This window comes from Lepus europaeus, unplaced genomic scaffold (assembly GCF_033115175.1).
Source record: "Lepus europaeus isolate LE1 unplaced genomic scaffold, mLepTim1.pri SCAFFOLD_66, whole genome shotgun sequence".
NCBI lineage: Eukaryota > Metazoa > Chordata > Mammalia > Lagomorpha > Leporidae > Lepus > Lepus europaeus.
Genome location: NW_026909534.1, coordinates 1,354,728 through 1,373,650, shown reverse-complemented (window position 1 = coordinate 1,373,650; position 18,923 = coordinate 1,354,728).

Below are 18,923 nucleotides of genomic sequence, written 5' to 3'. Positions count from 1 at the left end.
AAGCCATAGCGCTGGCCAAAATATTTATTTATTTAAAAAGCAGGTTTACAAAGAGACAGAGGCAGAGAGAAAAAGAGAGAGGGATCTTCCATCCACTGGTTCATTCCCCAAATGGAGATAATGATCAGAGCAGGACTGATTTGAGGCTAGGAGCCAGAAGCTTCTTCCAGGTGCCCCACATAGGTGCAGGAGTACAAGAGGTTGGGCCCTCTTTTGCTTATTTTCCAGGCCATAGTAGAGAGCTATGTCAGAAGTTGTGTAGCAGGCACCTATATGGAATGCTCTCCCTCTCCCTCCCCTTCTCCCCCACTCCCCCTCTCCCAGTTGGCAACTGGCCCCAAGATTTAATAATTTTTAACACTTTGCTATATGCAATTCATATGTCGATGTAATACGTTCATGTTGCATCACACTTTTTTTAAAGAGTTATTTAATTTATTTGAAAGAGTTACAGAGAGAGGTAGATACAGAGAGAGAGGTCTTCCATCCGCTGGTTCACTCTCCAGATAGCCACAATGGCCAGAGCTGTGCTGATCTGAAGCCAGGAGCCAGGAGCCTCTTCTGGGTCTCCCATGCAGGTTCAGGGACCCAAGGACTTTGTCACGAGTGCATATTGTCATGTAGCTCAACAGTAGCAAGTGCAACATAACTACTTGGCCTGAGCACATAACTTAACATAACTACTTAACACACTTATCAATATCACTAGTATCACTATCAGTAATATAATTACTATCACTTAGTATAACTTATAGCTGACTTAACACACTTGCTGAATTACTTAGCTTAACACAACTACTTACCTTAATATATACCTAACTTAACAATATCACTTATTGGCCAGAAAATCAATATTCTTACACCACAAGTCACAACAAACACTATTAAAGTAATCTCAAGTACTATCACAATGAACAACACAAGCACAGCGAAAGATTCAATACATGACATTGGTTTGCTACGTATCTAGGCTTGCATCACTGTCGTGAATGTGTTTCTCCTGTGGGGAGTGTGCAGTGTCCAGGGTTCAACATCCCAGCAGGGACGGTCCTCAGATCAGTCACTTCCAGGCAGCAGGCCTGGAGTTCTCAGATGAACGGGGAAGTGTGAGGCAATGGGTAGGTGATAAGATGGTGAGGTGGTGAGGTGAGGCGATGACTCGGGTAGCACAATGACAGCCCTGCTACTAGTGCATGGCGGCGAGGCAGTGAGGTGGCAAGGTGGCAGCTTCACTGGTCAGGCAGGGCAGCACAGTAGCAACACAGCAGCTCCGCTGGCCTCTGGATCCCATTGTTGCCTTGTACCGCATAGCTAGAAAGCTAACCAGCTGACTCTTCGGCTCAAAGTGTGAGGAGATCCAGAGGTTCGCATGCACTGGGCCATACACACACACACACACACACTCACAGAGACAGTGGATATTACAGCTCAGGGACAGCTCTGCAGGTCGGCTTGTGCTGCTGTCTGCTCCATGACAGTAGTGGGCTGCCTCTTCAGCTCTGGATGTGTGGAGATCCAGAGGTTCACACATACCAGGCCCTTGGTTCAGTGGCAAAGCCAAAAGTGTTACAGCAACTTTTATTAGACAGGAACTAGACAGGAACAGGGCAGCTCATGCGGCTAAGGCCACTCAGGAAACTGTGGCTGGAATGGCTCAGGAACGGGTGCAGCTCAGGAAGCTGTGGCTCAGACAGGTCAGGAACGGGTCAGGAACTTGTCAGTGACAGATCAGTGACAGCTCAGCTCCGCTCCGCTCTTCTTTCTTCTGCTCCCAGTGGTTTCACACAGGCCATGGTCCTTGAAAAGATGAAGAGCAGTGCAAGGGTTCCCCTTTTTATCCCCATTTTCTGGCAGTCCTCCAGCTTGCCATCCCCTGACTTGTCCAATCAGTGCTGTTTCCTCCTTGCTTATGTTTGAACAGTCCAGTCTGTGTGGGTAGGAATGTATTGCCTATAGCACACTGTTATCTGACTGACCAGAGATGTCTGCTCGGTATGATTAGGAGCATCTCCCTAACAGCCATTAGGTATTGCATCAGCTCCTGACTTATCATGAATAACTGCACTTTACTTTCTTGTGTGGCTAGTGGTAACTTTTTACTTTTTACTGTGGAGTTTCCACAGTTCACCTCCTTTCCAGGTAGCGGTGATCCGTGACTTATTTTGAGACTCCTGTGGGATTACCCACAGACTTGGGCCATCTTCCACTGCTATCTCAGGCCATAGCAGAGAGCTGGATCAGAAGAGGAGCAGCCGGGACTAGAACTGATGCCCATATGGGATGCCAACACTTCAAGCCAGGGCTGTAACCTGCTGTGCCACAGCACTGGCCCCATGTCACACTTATTGATTTGTATATCTTGAAATGTGCTTGTGTTTTATGAATAAAAGTTGTGGTAAATGATCCTTTTATTTTTCATATGTTTAAGATCATATCATTAGCAAGCAGAAAACTAGCCCTTTTATTTGCAAGTTTTACTTTCTTATCCAATTGCTTTGATGTGAATCTAAGTGTTAGATTCAGCAGATGTGAGAGTGCGTATCTTTATCTTGTTCTTGAACTTTGAGGGATACTTTTCACCAAGAATAGTGTCATCTTTAGCCTTGTCGTTTCTGGCTTCTATTATAATATGGTATATTTTTTTCTATCCCTAATTTCTTTCCTTTTTAATGATTTATTTAATTATTTAAAAGACAAAGTTACAGAGAGAGAAGCAGAGAGAGACAGAGAGAAAAAGAAACCTTCCATCCACTGGTTCACTCCCCAGTGGCCACAATGGTTGGCGCTAGTCCAGGCTAAAGGCTGAAGCCAGGAGGTTCTTTGTTGTATCCCATGAAGGTGGTAGCTGAAGTGTTGCAGTTGGGATGTGAATCAGCACCATGTGGGATTCTGGCATCACAGGCAGCAGTTTTAACTGCTTTGTACAATGCTGACCCCTCTTGCAGTTCTTATAGTCTTTTTTTTTAAAAAAAAAAGTTTATATACTTCATTTATAAGGCAGAATTACAGAGAGAGGGAGAGACAGAGATCTTCCATTCACTAGTTCAACTCTCCAAATGAATGCCCAACTGATGGCAGGGCTGGGCCAGGTCAAAGCTAGGAGCCAGGAGCTTCATCCAAGTCTCCAACATAGGTGCAAGCAGTTGGGTCATCCACAGCTGCTTTCCCTGGCATATTAGCAGAGACCTGGATCAGAAGTGGAGCAGCTGGGACTTGAATCAGTGATAATATGGGATGCTGATGCTGTAGACAGTTGCCTAACCATCTGTACTGCAACACTGACCCTGTCTCTCTCTCTCTTTTTTAAAGATTTATTTATTTGATAGTCAGAGTTACACAGAGAGGAGAGAGGCAGAGAGAGAGAGAAAGAGAGAGAAAGAGAGAAAGAGGTCTTCCATCCGATGGTTCACTCCCCAGATGGCCACAACAGTTGGAGCTTTGACAATCCGAAGCCAGGAGCCAGGAGCTTCTTCCAGGTCCCCACTTGGGTGCAGGGGCCCAAGGACTTGGGCCATCTTCTACTGCTTTCCCAGGCCATAGCAGAGAGCTGGATCAGAAGTGAAGCAGCTGGGTCTAGAACCGGCACCCATATGGGTTGGCAGTGCTTCAGGCCAGGGCGTTAATCTGCTGCACCACAGCATCAGCCCCTGGCTCTGTCTCTTGAATTTTTTAAATAATGAATCTGGGTTGGTTTTGCCAGATGCTTTTTTCTTTGCAACTGTTACAGAATACAAAATTAAGAGAATTTATATAACCTAAGAACCAATTTTTGAAAAACAAATTCTAGCAGAAAAAAATAAATATATAGGAGTGAATTTAATCTAGGAAGATAATTACCTGAATGCTGAAAATTTTATAATATTGATAAAAGAAAATACAAGAGAAATAATTGAAACATTACTCAAGTTCATCAATTAGAATAGTATTAGGATATTCTTACTATCCAAAGCAATATACAGACTCAATGCAATTGCAAAGTTTCAGTGTTATTCTTTAACAAAACTTTTTTAAAGATTTATTTGAAAGAATTGCAGAGAGACAGAGAATGAAGTGTTCCATCCACTGGTTCACTCCACAGAGGGCCGCAAAGGCTGGGGCAGGGTGCTGATCCAAAGCCAGGAAACAGGATTTCTTCCAGGTATCCAAGGACTTGGGCCATCTTCCACTGCTATCCTAGACCATAGCAGAAGGCTGAATCATAAGTGGAGTAGTCGGTACTTGAACTGGTACGCGTATGGGATGCTGGTACTGCAGGTGGTGGTTTTAGCCACTGAACCACAGTGCCAACCAGCCCGTCTTTAACAAAATATTTTAAAGTCCCCAAATTGTACAGAACTGTGAAGGATAATGAATAGTCAAGTCAATATTGAAGTAAAAGAAGAATGCTGGAATGGTCACACTACTTAATATATTTTACAAAGCTATAGTAATCAAAATAGCATGTCACTGGCATTAAAGCAGATACACTAAGCAATGGGCAGAATAGAGAACAAGTCATTAAACTATAGCCAATTGATTTTTAAGGTGTCTAGAACAGATGATGAAAAATGAGTAGTTTCTTCAATACAAGATGTTTGGAAAAGTCAACCTATTTTTTGCATTTGAAGAGAAATTATCCAGATAACATCAAGAGCCTAGAGTGCTTCATGAAATTTATGGAGTAATGTGAGGGTATTTTAAGGATGAAAAGAGAGGAGGTTGTAGGCATTTCTTTAATTTATTTATTTGCTTACTTATTAATTAACAGAGAGAGAGGGAGAGATCTTCCACCTGCTGTTTCACTTCCCCAGATGGTGGCATCAGCCAGGGCTTGATCATGCCAAATCCAGGATCCAGGAGCTTCTTCATGGTCTCCTGCTTGGGTGGCTGGGACACAAGTACTTGTGTCATCTTCCACTGCTTTTGCAAGGCCATTAGCAAAGTGTTGGATTGGAAGTGCAGCAGCCAAGACTAAAACCAGTACTCATATGGGATGCTGGAGTCATAGTTGGCAATTTCACCTGTTACACCACAACAGCAGCTGCTGTAGGTGTTTCTTTAAGAAAAAACTCCCTAGTTCTGGGTTTAGCTGTAGTGATCTTCTGTATAAATAGAAGGTTTACACAGCCAGCTTCTGCATAGCTTTATCTTGCAGGTGCATCACCATTCTACATCAGTAATAAATGCAACATGCTAGCATTTCTGTACCTCAAATGAAACCAGAGAAATTAGTGATTTTTCTGCCAGAAAACTTTCCGTTGAAAACCAGGAAGAGTCATTGATTAAGACTTTGTGTGCATGGGCTTCCACTTTAGTGTAGAGGATAAAGCCACTGCTTGCCTTGGCAGCATCATATGGGCATGGGTTTGAGTCCCAGCTGCTCCACTTCTGATCCATCTTTCTGATAATGCACCTGGGAAATGAGCAGAGGATGGCCCAAGTCCTAGGCTCCTGCAACCACTTGGGAGACCTGGAAGAAGCTCTTGGCTCTTGACTTGGGTGGGCCCATCTCTGGCTGTTGCAGCCATTTGGGGAGTGAACCAGCAGATGGAAGATCTCTCTGTCTCTCCCTCTCTCTCTTTGTAACGCTATCTTTCAAATAAATAAATAAATATTTAGCAAAAATAAACAAGACTTAGAATGAGGCCAGACATTGCATTTTAAGACATGTTGAGTTAGGAAGCAGTCCACACAGCAGACTCATAGAATGACAATCATTTTAAATAGCATATAGATGTAGCATTAGGTGTGAGAATATTAAGTATCATATCTAGTTCCCATCTCTTTTTCAAGATGGGAGAGCACTCTAGAGATTATAGTTCTAGCAGAGTCTTTTTGTGTCAGTTACTTCCATCATTCATTAAAAATCTTTATTTATAACTTTTTTGCTTTATCTAATTTGCTTTAGAATTCACACCAGTGACTCACTGCATCTTGACTTTTGTTTCTTCCTTGTGTTCAAGATCTATTTCTGAAATCTCAGCTGATCAGTCATGTTCCATCTGTCTCTTGTTGCAAAGTTGTATTTGACCTGGTTTTTCATGCAGACCCATGTCAAGATAGAAACATTTGATGAGAAGATGTCAGTGTAAATATGTTTTTAGTCACATTTGATTAACAATGAAGATTTAGGAGTGGTCTTCAGGCTAACTTTATCTGTAGTCCATTGTTAAACTTAGATCTATCTGTTCTGTATACAGAAGTCATCGCCCTGAAGTACCTAGCCAGGATTATTTTGCTGGGAATTGTACTTCTATAGAAGTAAGCCATTCAATAGGCCCAAAATTCAAAATAAAAGTGTTTAACAAAACCAACCAGATGATAACAAATTGAGTTACATCTATGCATATAAGCTATGCAGAAGTTATATGTTAAAACAGTGAACAAGGTTACAAGTGAATAGCAGAATACCATAATTAACATCACATAAGTACACAAGAAATGACTATTAACCTCAGTGAAAGTTTTCAGGCCCATGAACATGGGATGGTATTGTGGCCCAGTGTTTCAGCTGCCATCTTTGATGCCTACATCCCATATGAGTGCCAATTTGAGTCACTTCTGATTTGACTCCATGGTAATGGACCTGGGAAAGCAGTAGAGGATGATATAAGTGCTTGGACCCCTGTCACCCATGGGGAAGACTCAGATGAAGTTCCTGATTCCTGGCTTCAGCCTTGCCCCATTCCATATATTGCAGCCATTTGTGGAAGACCTCTCTTTCTCTGTCTCTCCCTCTTTGTCTGTATTTCTGCCTTTCAAATAAATGAAAAATTAAATATTTTAAATAAAACAAGAACAATGAACAGAGTTGTGATCTGAAAGAAGGGGTATTACAGTGTGCTAGCTACTTACATTAAATACGTATAATGTCTGGTCCAGAAATTCTAAAAGTTTAAAATTGAATCCAAGACAGGCTTATGTTTTCTTTTTTAACTGCAATATCTGGTATTTTCAAGTTTTGGGGTTCATTAAGAAGTGACAACTCTATTCACTAATTGCAAGGCTAGGAGTTCATCATGCCAGATATTCTGTGCATAATCTTTGTGTTTGCTAATGTTTTCAAGGATATTGTGGTATGATGATAATAGATTCTTCTTTTTTTAAAATTTATTTATTTTTATTTGAAAGCCAGAATTACAAAGAGGCAGAAGCAAGGGGGAGAGAAAGATGTCTTCCATCTGCTTGTTCACTCTTCCAAATGGCCACAATGGCCAGTGCTGGGCTGATCTGAAACCAGGAGCTTCTTCTGATTCTCCCACACTGATGCAGGGGTCCAAGGGCTTGAGCCATCTTCCATTGCTTTCCCAGGCCATAGCAGAGAGCCAGATCAGAGATGGAGCAGCCGGCACCTGAATCATTGCCCATATGGGATGCCAGCACTGCAGGTAGCAACTTTGCTTGCTATGCCACAGTGCCAGCCCTGATAATGGATTCTTACTGAGATCATACAATAACGTTGCCACAAGAAATCAAAAAAGTTTTGCATGTTAGAGGAATCAAGTAGGTGGAAAAGTAAACATTTCCATCTGTTTACAAAACTATACTAAAGTATATTAACCAATAGAAATTGTAGAAATCTTCCTGAATCTAGATGAAACACTGAAATGCAGAACCAAAAATTTTTAAATAAAAGCATAGAAATCCATAAATATGATTCATTCAATCTCATTTAACTAATTCTTGTTTGAATTCCACTAGCAGGTTTTTTGAAAGAATTATTTTATTTATTTGAAAGACAGTTACAGAGAGAGACAGAGACAGAGAGAGAAAGCACTTCCATTTGTTAGTTCACTCCCCAAATGGCTGAAACAGTTGGTGCCAAGCTTATCTGAAGCTAAGATCCAGGAGCTTCTTCTGGGTCTCCCATGTGGATGTAGAGGCCCAAGGACTTGAGTCATCCTCTGTTGCTTTCTCAGGAAGATGAATAGGAAGCTGGATCAAAAGTGGAGCTCCCAGGACTCAAACTGGTGCCCATATGTAATGCTGGAGCTTCATGCCAGGGCTTTAACCCACTGTGCCACAGCACTGGCCCCTCTACTAGCAGTTTAATGGGGTTTTTAGTTTTTTCTTTCCCTCAGCATTCTGGAAATTATTGTCTAAAGTAGCCTAAGATCTGTATTTAAGAATTTTTTTGTTAAACTGATTTCAAGTGTTTTTAGAGAATACAAAATTATGGATGGCACAATCTTTAAATATACATGGTTAAAATGAAATTGATTAATTGACATGAGCCACTTACATTCATTCCATACAGCATGTTACAAAGCAACTAAAGAGAGTGTCATCATTGTGGCATAGCATGTTAAGCTGCCACCTCTGATGCCGGCATCCCATATGGGTTGCTCCACTCTGATCCAGCTCCCTGCTAATGCACCTGGGAAAGCAGCAGAGGATGGCCAAGTGTTTGGGCTCCTGCACCCTTTTGGGAGGTATGGGTGATCCTGTCAGACTGCCTGCCTTGCCCATGCAGGAGGTTGAAAAGGCATGGTGCACCATGCCTCCCAGGAGTGACCCCATGGCCTCCCTCCTGGCAGGCAATGGGATCCCTGGGTGCATTTCCCTTAACCACCACCAATCAGATAAACTACTCCTGGGTGTGGCCCAGGCCCACCTGGAAATCTACTCTTCCAGCTTAATGGAGAAGCATAGCAGTGCCAATGTCAGCTTCATCCTGTAGAATTAGTATTGCCCTGAATTAGTTATGCTCCCGCTGCCTGCCCTTTCAAAAGTATACATGGTTGTTAATAAAGCAGACATGATCACCAAAGCCTGGCCCATCCTTGGCTATTGTGGCCCTTTGGGGTGTGAACCAACAGAAGATCTGTCTCCCTCTGTCTTTTCTTCTCTGGAATTCTGCCTCTCAAAAAAATAGATAAATCTTTTTAAAAGGAAAGAAAGAAACGGAATGAGTTTACAAACCTATTGTCTCCCGTCCCGTAGGCCTCTGGGTCTCCTTTTTATCAAGATAACCATCATGACTGATAACAACACAACAGAATTATCAGATTTTAAAACTTATATAACTTTTAGGAAATTTATATATCAATGGTATATCTATATTAATATAATTTAAAATTGAGCATAATTTCATGACAGTACTTTACATACAATCTAAATTGCATAATCATCTATTACCTCTACAAGATAGGATATATCCTTTGAAACATCAAGGGTTCCTGTTGGAACTCTCAAAGTGAAAAAATTTAGAACCTTGATTCTGAGAAATCTGTTAAGGATGCCAAAGGGGCTTAAAATATTTGGTCAAAATAAACTCCCTATTAATTTTGAAATAACATCCATCCACTTAGAGTGATTCAACCAGTTATAAACCAGATTTATTTTATCTGATTTTTTTTAAAGATTTACTTATTTGAAAGAGTTACACAGAGAGAGAAGAAAAGGCAGAGAGAGAGGTCTTCCACTTGCTGGTTCACTCCCCAATTGATCACAATGACCAGAGCTGTGCTGATCTGAATCCAGGAGCCAAAAGCTTCCTCCCACTTGGATGCAGAGGCCTAAAAACTTGGGCCATCTTCCATTGCTTTCCAAGGCCATTGGCAGGGAGCTGGACCAAAGTGGAACAGTTGTGACTCAAATCAGCACCATATGGGATGCTGAGTCAGATGGCAGTTGTACCTGGTACACCACAACACCAACCACAACACCAACCCTGTAGGCATCTCTTTAAATAAAGTTCCTAGTCTTGAGTTTAGCTGTAGAGATCCTCTGCAATTTTTTTTCAGCTGGTACTAAACAATTCAGCTTTTATTAATTTATATCTTGCATCTTAAAAAGGAAACAAACAAAAAATAGATGAGTTAGCAGAGCCTGGAGAGCTCCCTGCACAAATGCAGACAGAGGCAGACAGGATTCAGGAAGCTGGATGAGCACAAGGAGGCAGCACCCTCCGGGAGAGGGCCTGGACCCAGGGGTGCCTCAGGATCTGGGCCAGGGGCAGCCACTCTGACGGCTGGGATCTCAGAAGCCTGGATATCAAGTCTCGGGCTCCCAAAGACATTGTTACAGGAAACTTCACATCCACCTTAAGGATGCGTCTGTATGTCTCTGTGAGAGATACTCTCAAAGGGTGAATTTCCCACCAGCAGCTCGTAGCAGAGCACCCCAAAGTGTTGCACTGCCAGTTTCTGCACAGATTTTTTTAAAGATTTATTTATGTGGAAGGCAGAGTTATAGAGAGACAGAAGCAGTGAGAGATCTTCCATCTGCTGGTTCACTCCCCAGATGGCTACAATGGCCAAAGCTGAGCTGATTCAAAGCCAAGAGCCTTGGTGATTCTTCCAGGTCTCCCATACAGGTGCAGAGGCCCATGTATGTGGGCCATCTTCCTCTGCTCTCCCAGGCCATAGCAGAGACCTGGATTGGAAGTGGAGCAGCTAAGACTCAAACCAGTGCCCATATGGGATGCTGGCACTGCAGGTGGCAGCTTTGCCCACTATACCACAGTGCCAGCCCCTCTGCACAGCTTTATCCTGCAGTTGCATCACCATTCTATATCAATGAAACCAAGAACACACTACTATTTCTATACCTATAATGAAAGCCAGAAACATTAATAATCTTTCTTCCAGAAAACTTCCAGTCCAAACCAGGAGTAGAGTTATGAATTCAGGCTTAGTGTGGATGGGGCTGGCACTATTGTGTGGAGGGTAAAGCCACTGTCTGCTTCACCAGCCTGTGTCCTAGATGGGCACAGGTTCAAGTTTCAGCTGCTCCACATCTGATCCATCTCCACGCTGAGATACCTGAGAAAACAGCAGAGGTTGGCGTAAGTGCTTGGACCCCTGCACCCACTTGGGAGACTTGGAAGAAACTCCAGGCTCCTGACTTCAGGTCAGCCCAGCTCTGGCTGTTGCAGGCATTTGGGGAATAAACCAGCAGGTGGAAGATATTTCTGCCCCCCCCACAACTCTGTTTTGCATGTAAATGAATAAATCTTTATATTAAAAAAAAACCTTAGAGTTGGTCTAGACATAGCATTTTAAGACATGTTGAAAACACTTTGCCAGTGTTTAATGTGCAAAATCACACTCTCCAGTCTTATCTATAGAACAAAGATGAATAGCTAGATTTCATATGAATGGAACAGAGATATGGACTAGCTACAAAGAAAGTTTGGGTAACACAGATTTCTGTATACCTTTTCCATCTTTCTTGAACCCAGGGAAGGCCCAAAATATGTCTTTAATCAATATTCAGACCATCAACATCCCTCTTTCCTAACTCAAGTCAGTGTGAATTGTGACTCTTACTTTCTCCTAGACATAGGCATGGGTGAGGGCTTTGAGTTTAGCATTCTGTACTAAGATACCTTGTAGCAATGCTACTCCTTCCCAAGTTTCCTGGGGAGTTACTGATGCATATTCAGCATGTGATTCTTGTCTGTGAAACTGTTTCCACCCATGATTGTTTCTAGTCTGTAGTTTCTAAAGCAAAGGACATTTCTTCCAAGGGCCATCTGTATATCTATACCATTATTCACAGGCCATACCAAATTATCAATGTAAGATTTAGCCCAGGGGCCAGCACTGTGGTGTAGTGGCTAAAGCCGCTGCCTGAAGTGCTAACATCCCATATGGTCACTGGTTCAAGTCTTGGCTGCTCCACTTCTGACTCAGCTCTCTGCTATGGCCTGGGAAAGCAGTAAAAGATGATCCAAATCCCTGGGCGCCTGCACCTGCTCAGGAGGCCCAAAAGAAGCTCCTGGATTCTGACGTTGGATTGGCCCAGCTCCTACCACTGTGGCCATGTGGGGAGTAAAACAGTGGATGGAAGACCTCTCTCTCTCTCTCTCTCTCTCTCTCTCTCTTGCTCTCTCTCCCTCCCTCTGCCTTTCAAATAAATAAATAAAGATTTAGCCTGCTATAGTTTATTGGATTTCAAATCCCATTTCAGTTTCCATAGCAGGGTCAGACCAGGTGATTTCACGGGCTTTTTATGGCCTACACTATGGATGTTCCCTACTTCTGCTAAAGGGACATTTGTTAGATCCAGCCTGCTAGTACACACTTGTTGAATGTCATGATTATTCACATATATGTGTCCCAGAGGGGTCTCGTGGCAAGATGGGTGGACTATCTTCTACTGCTTTCCCAGGCAATAGCAGAGAGCTGGACCAGAAGTGGAGCAGCTGGAACTCAAAGCTGTGCCCATATGGGATGCCGGCACTGCAGGCAGTGGCTTCACCTGCTATGCTACAGTGCCAGCCCCACTTTTATATAATTTCTATGACATTTATATCAATAACATATCCATGTTAATATAACAACATTTAGCATGATTTTGTATAATAGAACTTTATATAAAATCCAAATAGACTAAGTAGTTATTGCCTCTATAAGATGAGATGCATATCCTTTGACATATCCAAGGGTCCAGCTAGAAATCTCAAGGTCAAAATGCTTACAACCTTGATCCTGAGAAATCCTATCAAGAATGCAAAAAGGGCTTCACATGTTTGGTCAAAGCTTTTCTTGTCATGGAATCCTCTCTGGATTTGGGGGACCAAAAGTTGGGAATTTCTTACACCCAGGGGGCTGAAGCTCATGGCTCTAAGGCAATCACCATGCTGAAAAATTATTATATTGACTCCTCAGGTATCCTAGTCTCTACTGTGGACAGCATATTGATTGTCAGAGTGCTTTGCTTGCACACTAGAGTTTCTCACCTGATTTCACCCCGATATAAAAGTTGTAGGAAATCATGGGAGTAGCCATTAGGAGCTTAGGTCTTGAGACATCACCAGACACTGGGTTCCACATTCCCCTTCCTTCCCACAACTAAGTTCAGCTAAGTCAAAGAAAAAGGGTAGCTCTTTGTATTTTCTTTCTGAAAACATCAATGCTAAACACATTTAAGTGAAGTCTTCTTTAGAAATTTCAAGTTGGATGGGCTGGCACCATGGCTCACTTGGTTAATCCTCTGTCTGCGGTGCTGGCATCCCTTATGGGCACCAGGTTCTAGTCCCAGCTGCTCCCCTTCCAGTTCAGCTCTGCTGTGGCCCGGGAAAGCAGTGGAGGATGGCCCAAGTGCTTGGGCCCTGAACCTGCATGGGAGACCAGGAAGAAGCACCTGGCTCCTGGCTTCAGATTGGTGCAGGTCCGGCCATTGTGGCCATTTAGGGAGTGAACCAAAAGAAGGATGACCTTTCTCTCTGTCTCTCTCTCTCACTGTCTATAACTCTACCTGTCAAATAAAAAAGAAGAGAAAGGAAAGGAAAGGAAAGGAAAGGAAAGGAAAGGAAAGGAAAGGAAAGGAAAGGAAAGGAAAGGAAAGGAATTTCAAGTTGGAGAGAGAACATTTATCCAAGTTCTATGATCTAGATATCTGATTATTTTTAGCATCTTTGAGCAAGAATTGTTAATGAGCTTTTCATCTTCAATCACCAAAGTCCTTCTTGAAAATCCCATGTCCCACTCTCCCTTTGTCTGACCCCCATTCATATTAGGCATCTGCGTGAACACATGGGACAGCACCCAACATTGCACATACGGTTGTCATTATGACCCACAACCTGCATACATTAACCAGAATCTCATCTGGTGGTCTCTCAGCATCACCCACCCAGGTTGCTGCACTCAACTCAGGCTCATCTAAGTTCAGAGGAGCATAAGGGGAAGAGCATGCAGTCAGGAGGCCACACTGCCTTGCAGGGCTACCCCTGCCACATCACCTTCTGAAAATATTGTTGCTATGGCAACTTTCCAACCTTGAGGCCAGTGCTTCATACTTCTTCTGACTGTAGGTCTACACACATCCCTTGGCCTCATCAGGCAGTCCAGGAGCAGACTCGCTCCATGCATACTGCAGTGCTGGCCAGGCAGAGGCAGGATTAGCTCAAACCACTGCCACCAGTCATCCCTGATGTGTCAACAGCGGCAGCCAGTACCACGAGGCCACAGCTCACAACACGTCTTCAGGCCTTCTGTGAGCATCCTACTCTGTGGGCAGATGTGTGATGCGGCAAGCCTCTGATCTTCTGCTGGACCCTTTGACCAATGGGCTCTAGAGGGGCAGGGCTTTCCCTCCCCAAATGTTTTCTACACTGTCAAGACAGTGCCTGCCCAACTCTGGTCTTAGGGGATTTGTCATTGCTAGAGCACTTCTGAAGTGTGAACAGGATTTTCTATTTATTTTTTCTGCTTTGTAAGGAGGACTCTATGGTTGAGCATGACCAAAGTCCTCTGCCTCAGTTTTCTCCCCTTCAAGTACACCCATAAGGTGAGAATAGATTCATGAGCCTTCCATTTACATGATACCTCAAGATTCTGTTCATTCAGCCATTCACATTCACATGTGCCCTGTGATGTGGGGCTATGGGAGGTCTGGTGGCTTGAGAGGTTTATGCTAAGAAGACAAGGCCAGAAAAGAGCCTTCCTATGAAAGAGGGAATCTCAGGGTTAAAAAGATTCTGGCTTCAAATGTGGGGAGCTCCCACAGTCCCCTCAGCCAAAGCCAGAGATGATTTTCTCTTTCTTGGTTATGCCTCTCTGCAAAGACATGGACACTAGGATAGAAGTTGGGAGATCCCAGCCTTGTCCAGGTTAATGATTGGTTTGACAGCCTGCCAGTCAAGATCCATGTGCTGATCCCAGCTTCAGTTACCAAGCTTCTACCTACCATCTGCCTATTTTCATTTCATACAATGGTGTCATTTCTGGGCTCTGCTACCTCTGAGATCTGACCCTTTTAAAAAATATATTTGTTTATTTATTTATTTATTTGAAAGTCAGAGATAGAGGCAGAGAGAGAAGGGGTCTTCTTTACACTGGTTCACTTCACAATTGATGGCTGCTATAGCCAGAGCTGCACTGCTCAGAACCCAGGAGCCAGGAGGTTCCTTCAGGTCATCCCATGAGGGTGCAGGGGCACAAGGACTGGTGCCATCTGCTTTCCCAGTCCACAGCAGAGAGCTGGATCAGAAGTGGAGCAGCTGAGAATTGAACCAGTGCCCATATGGGATGCTGGCACTGCTGGGGGTGGCTTTACCCTCTACACCACAATGCCAGCCCTGAGATCTGACCTTAACCTGGTGGTTTCTGCCTGATGGGCATGGCATCCACAAATGATGTAGGTGATTGTATTGTGCACCTACAACTTTTCTCACATTGTTTTTAATTATCTATGTCCTTGTCATCCATCCACCAGGACTGAAATTGCCTTTAGGGTAATCATGATATTCACATTATTCATGTTGCATCAATTATACCCAGGAGAGTACCAGGCATAATACAGACAAGTCACCCCATCTCCATTCATCCTCTGCTCCTCGTTCCCACAGTGCTAGGGGCTCTTGCTCTTCTCCTCCTCCTCCACCCCTCCCTCTGCACAGCTACCATCACCATGAGACCCTCACACACCCTGCTCCTCTACTCCCTCTGACCCCATATGCTCTCCAGTTCCAGTGGATCCAAATGGGATGACATATCAAGTATGGAAGTTTAGTTGTACTCATGAAGCAAAGAAACAGTGCTCCACTATCACTAAGTGAATTGTTGATCTTGGCCTTGAAAGCTCTGATTGTCGTGCTCAGTTCTATGGTCCTATGAAAACTGAGAGCATGGCAGAAATTAAGGAGATGCCTGCCTGCATATCACATTCAGTTAGGAGCCACAGAGCTCTGCAGCATTGTTGTTGGAGCCCTTTCCATTTATTCACTGCTCAAACCTATTGCTTTATTTCCTGCTTTGTGTCCATCCACTTGTATCAGAGTAGCCAGGACAGAGTGAGTTTTTATGAGTCATGATGGTGAGCCAGTGGCTAGACACCTTACATGGACTTTATAATGTGTATTTTGGTTATTCCAGGAAATTGTTTTTTAAAGATTTGTTTATTTATTTGAAGTAGTTACACAGAGAGAGAAGGAGAGGAAGAAAGAGATGGAAAGGTCCTCCATCTGTTGGTTCATTCCCAATTGGCTGCAATGGCCAGAGCTGTGTCAATCTGAAGCCAGGAGCTAGGAGCCTCTTCCAGGTCTCCCACATGGGTACAGGGGCCCAAGGCCTTGGGTCATCTTCTACTGCTTTCCCAGGCCATAGCAGGGAGCTGGATCAGAAGTGGAGCAGCCAGGACTTGAACCGATGCCCATATGGGATGCTGGCACTGCAGGTGGCAGCTTTACCCACTATGCCATAGTGCTGGCCCCTCCCCAGGGAAAATTTTTTTACTTCTTTTCTGCTTAATTGTGCTTTAGTTACCTAAGGTTGGTAAATATATAAATTGTGAATTAATGAGGTATTCCAAATTTAGCTTTGAATTACACGATTTTGTGGGTGTATTTATTCATTCATTTATTTATGTATTTGAAAATCAGAGTTACACAGAGAGAAAGGTCTTCCATATGATGGTTCACTCCCCAATTGGCCACAATGGCCAGAGGTGTGCCAATTTGAAGCCAGCAGCCAGGAGCTTCCTCTGGGTCTCCCATGTGGGTGCAGGGGACCAAGTATCCTCTACTGCTTTCCCAGGCCATACCAGAGAGCTGGATTGAATATGGAGCAGCAGGGTCTCAAACAGGGGCCCATATCAGATGCTGGTACTTCAGGCCTGGGAGTTAACCTGCTGTGCCACAACACCAGCCCCTGAATTTTACTTTTTTATTTAGACCTTTCTTATAGACATGGATTATGTGTTTTAGTTTCTAAGTAACTGCATCATAATGAGGACCATTGTAGATTGTAGCAGTTAAAAATATTTGGCTTGATGATCAACATAAGGCTTATAGATAAGTAGCTACCCATGAGATTGTGTCCTGGATTTAGGGGAAGTTTATAAGTCAGTTGGAGGTAGCCTTTTATTACTGATGAACATGAACGTACTGAGAACACCTTGTCCATTAAATAATAAAATCCAAATGAAGGTTTACACATGAGTTCCCTCCTGCCTCATCTACCACTGAAATCCTGTTGTTTCTGCCTTTTGGATCTCCCTGTAATTTGTTGCCTGTTCTTCATTCCCACTACCACCATACCTTGGTTCAGATCCTACTAAATTACCATTGATATACTTTTTAATTGAACTCTCTGCTTTTTGTTTTTCTTACCTTTGTGTCAAAAGCCTCTTAGTTCATCCCAACCTTTTCTGATTGCTCAGGATCTCTTATTCCAATATCTAGGAAAATCATGTGGCTGGTAGTTCTTTCAACACACCACACAAAAGAATGCTCAGTAAATGCTTACTAAATAGTGAATGGAAAGCCTTACAAAGCTAGGGTGAACATTTAACCTGCTTGGCCCTGGATGGTTTCTGTTTATACATTTCAGCCCTGTGTCATTATTAATATGTTTCTTTTATTATCAAAGTTGTCTCTGAGCAACAAATTATACATTCCTCTAATTGTGGCAGTCATCAAATAGGTATCTATTTCATTGTCTCTTCAACTATGTAGTTCTTGGGGATAAGAGATTGTATTTGTTTAATTTTTATAGCCTCATTTATTCATTCAACTAAAAGAATGACTCTATCAAGATGCTGAGTTTTAATGTCAAAGCAAACATGTTTCTTGCCCTCCTGAATTTTCATTCTGGCAAGAAAAAGCAGTCTACACAAAGAATATTTCCTGACATAAACATTAGTGTGAAGGCCGGCGCCGCGGCTCACTAGGCTAATCCTCCACCTTGCGGCGCCGGCACACCGGGTTCTAGTCCCGGTCAGGGCACCGATCCTGTCCTGGTTGCCCCTCTTCCAGGCCAGCTCTCTGCTGTGACCAGGGAATGCAGTGGAGGATGGCCCAAGTGCTTGGGCCCTGCACCCCATGGGAGACCAGGAGAAGCACCTGGCTCCTGCCATCGGATCAGCGTGGTGTGCCAGCCACAGCGCACCTACCGCGGCGGCCATTGGGGGGTGAACCAATGGCAAAAGGAAGACCTTTCTTTCTGTCTCTCTCTTTCTCACTGTTCACTCTGCCTGTCAAATAATTATAATAATAATAATAAACATTAGTGTGAAATGAATAGATACATTTAAGCATTCCTCATCCAGCAATTCTAATCCCATGAATTATAATTAACAGAAGTAATCACAAACAGAACTCCATGTCATCCTGCTTCCATTTACATTTCTACTTAAAATCTTAAAAATCAAACACCACACATATACCTAAGAATGCATAATATTTATATGCTATCTTGATATTAAACATGAGAAAAATAACCATATAGCAATAGCAACTTTGAATCTCCTTTCTTTTTTAGAGAAGTTATAATCCTATGTGTTTCTCTACAGTGAAGATTAGGATTGTAGATACTCTTCCTCTTCCTCACTTTTTATTTTAGAGATGAGAAATCTGGGTTTTAGAATCTGGGCCCCAAGATAAAAGAAATATTTCTTTTTTTAAAGAAGATTTTTTTTTTATTTGAAAGGCAGAGTTACAGAGAGGCAGAGGCAGAGAGAGAGAGAAGTCTTCCATCCACTTGTTCACTCCCCAAATGGCTGCAATAGCCATAGTTAAGCTGATCCAAAGCCAGGAGCCAGGAAATTCTGGGTCTCTGATGTGGATGCAGGGTCCCAGGCATTTGGGCCATCTTCTACTGCTTTCCCAGGCTAGACCAGAAAGCTGGATTGGAAGTGGAGCACAGGAACTTCAACCAGCTCCCATATAGAATGTCGGTGCTGAAGGAGGAGGCTTAGCCCACTATGCCACAGTGCTGGTCCCTAAAGATTTCTTAAACCAATATTTCACTTTGGTTGGCCTTTAACCTAGACTTTTTTACCATACTTCCATGGGCAAATTTAATTCTAATCTCTTTCCACCTCAGCTTTCTCTTTGTAAATTGAGAATACTGTCTCCAGAATTAACCTAAGGTATAATTGATACAAAGTAAGGCATTTACTCTGGTAATCTGGCCCCTAGAAGATATTTGGCAATGTTAGTCCTGTATCCAGTTCTCTCTCTCTCTCTCTCTCTCTCTCTCTCTTTTTTTTTT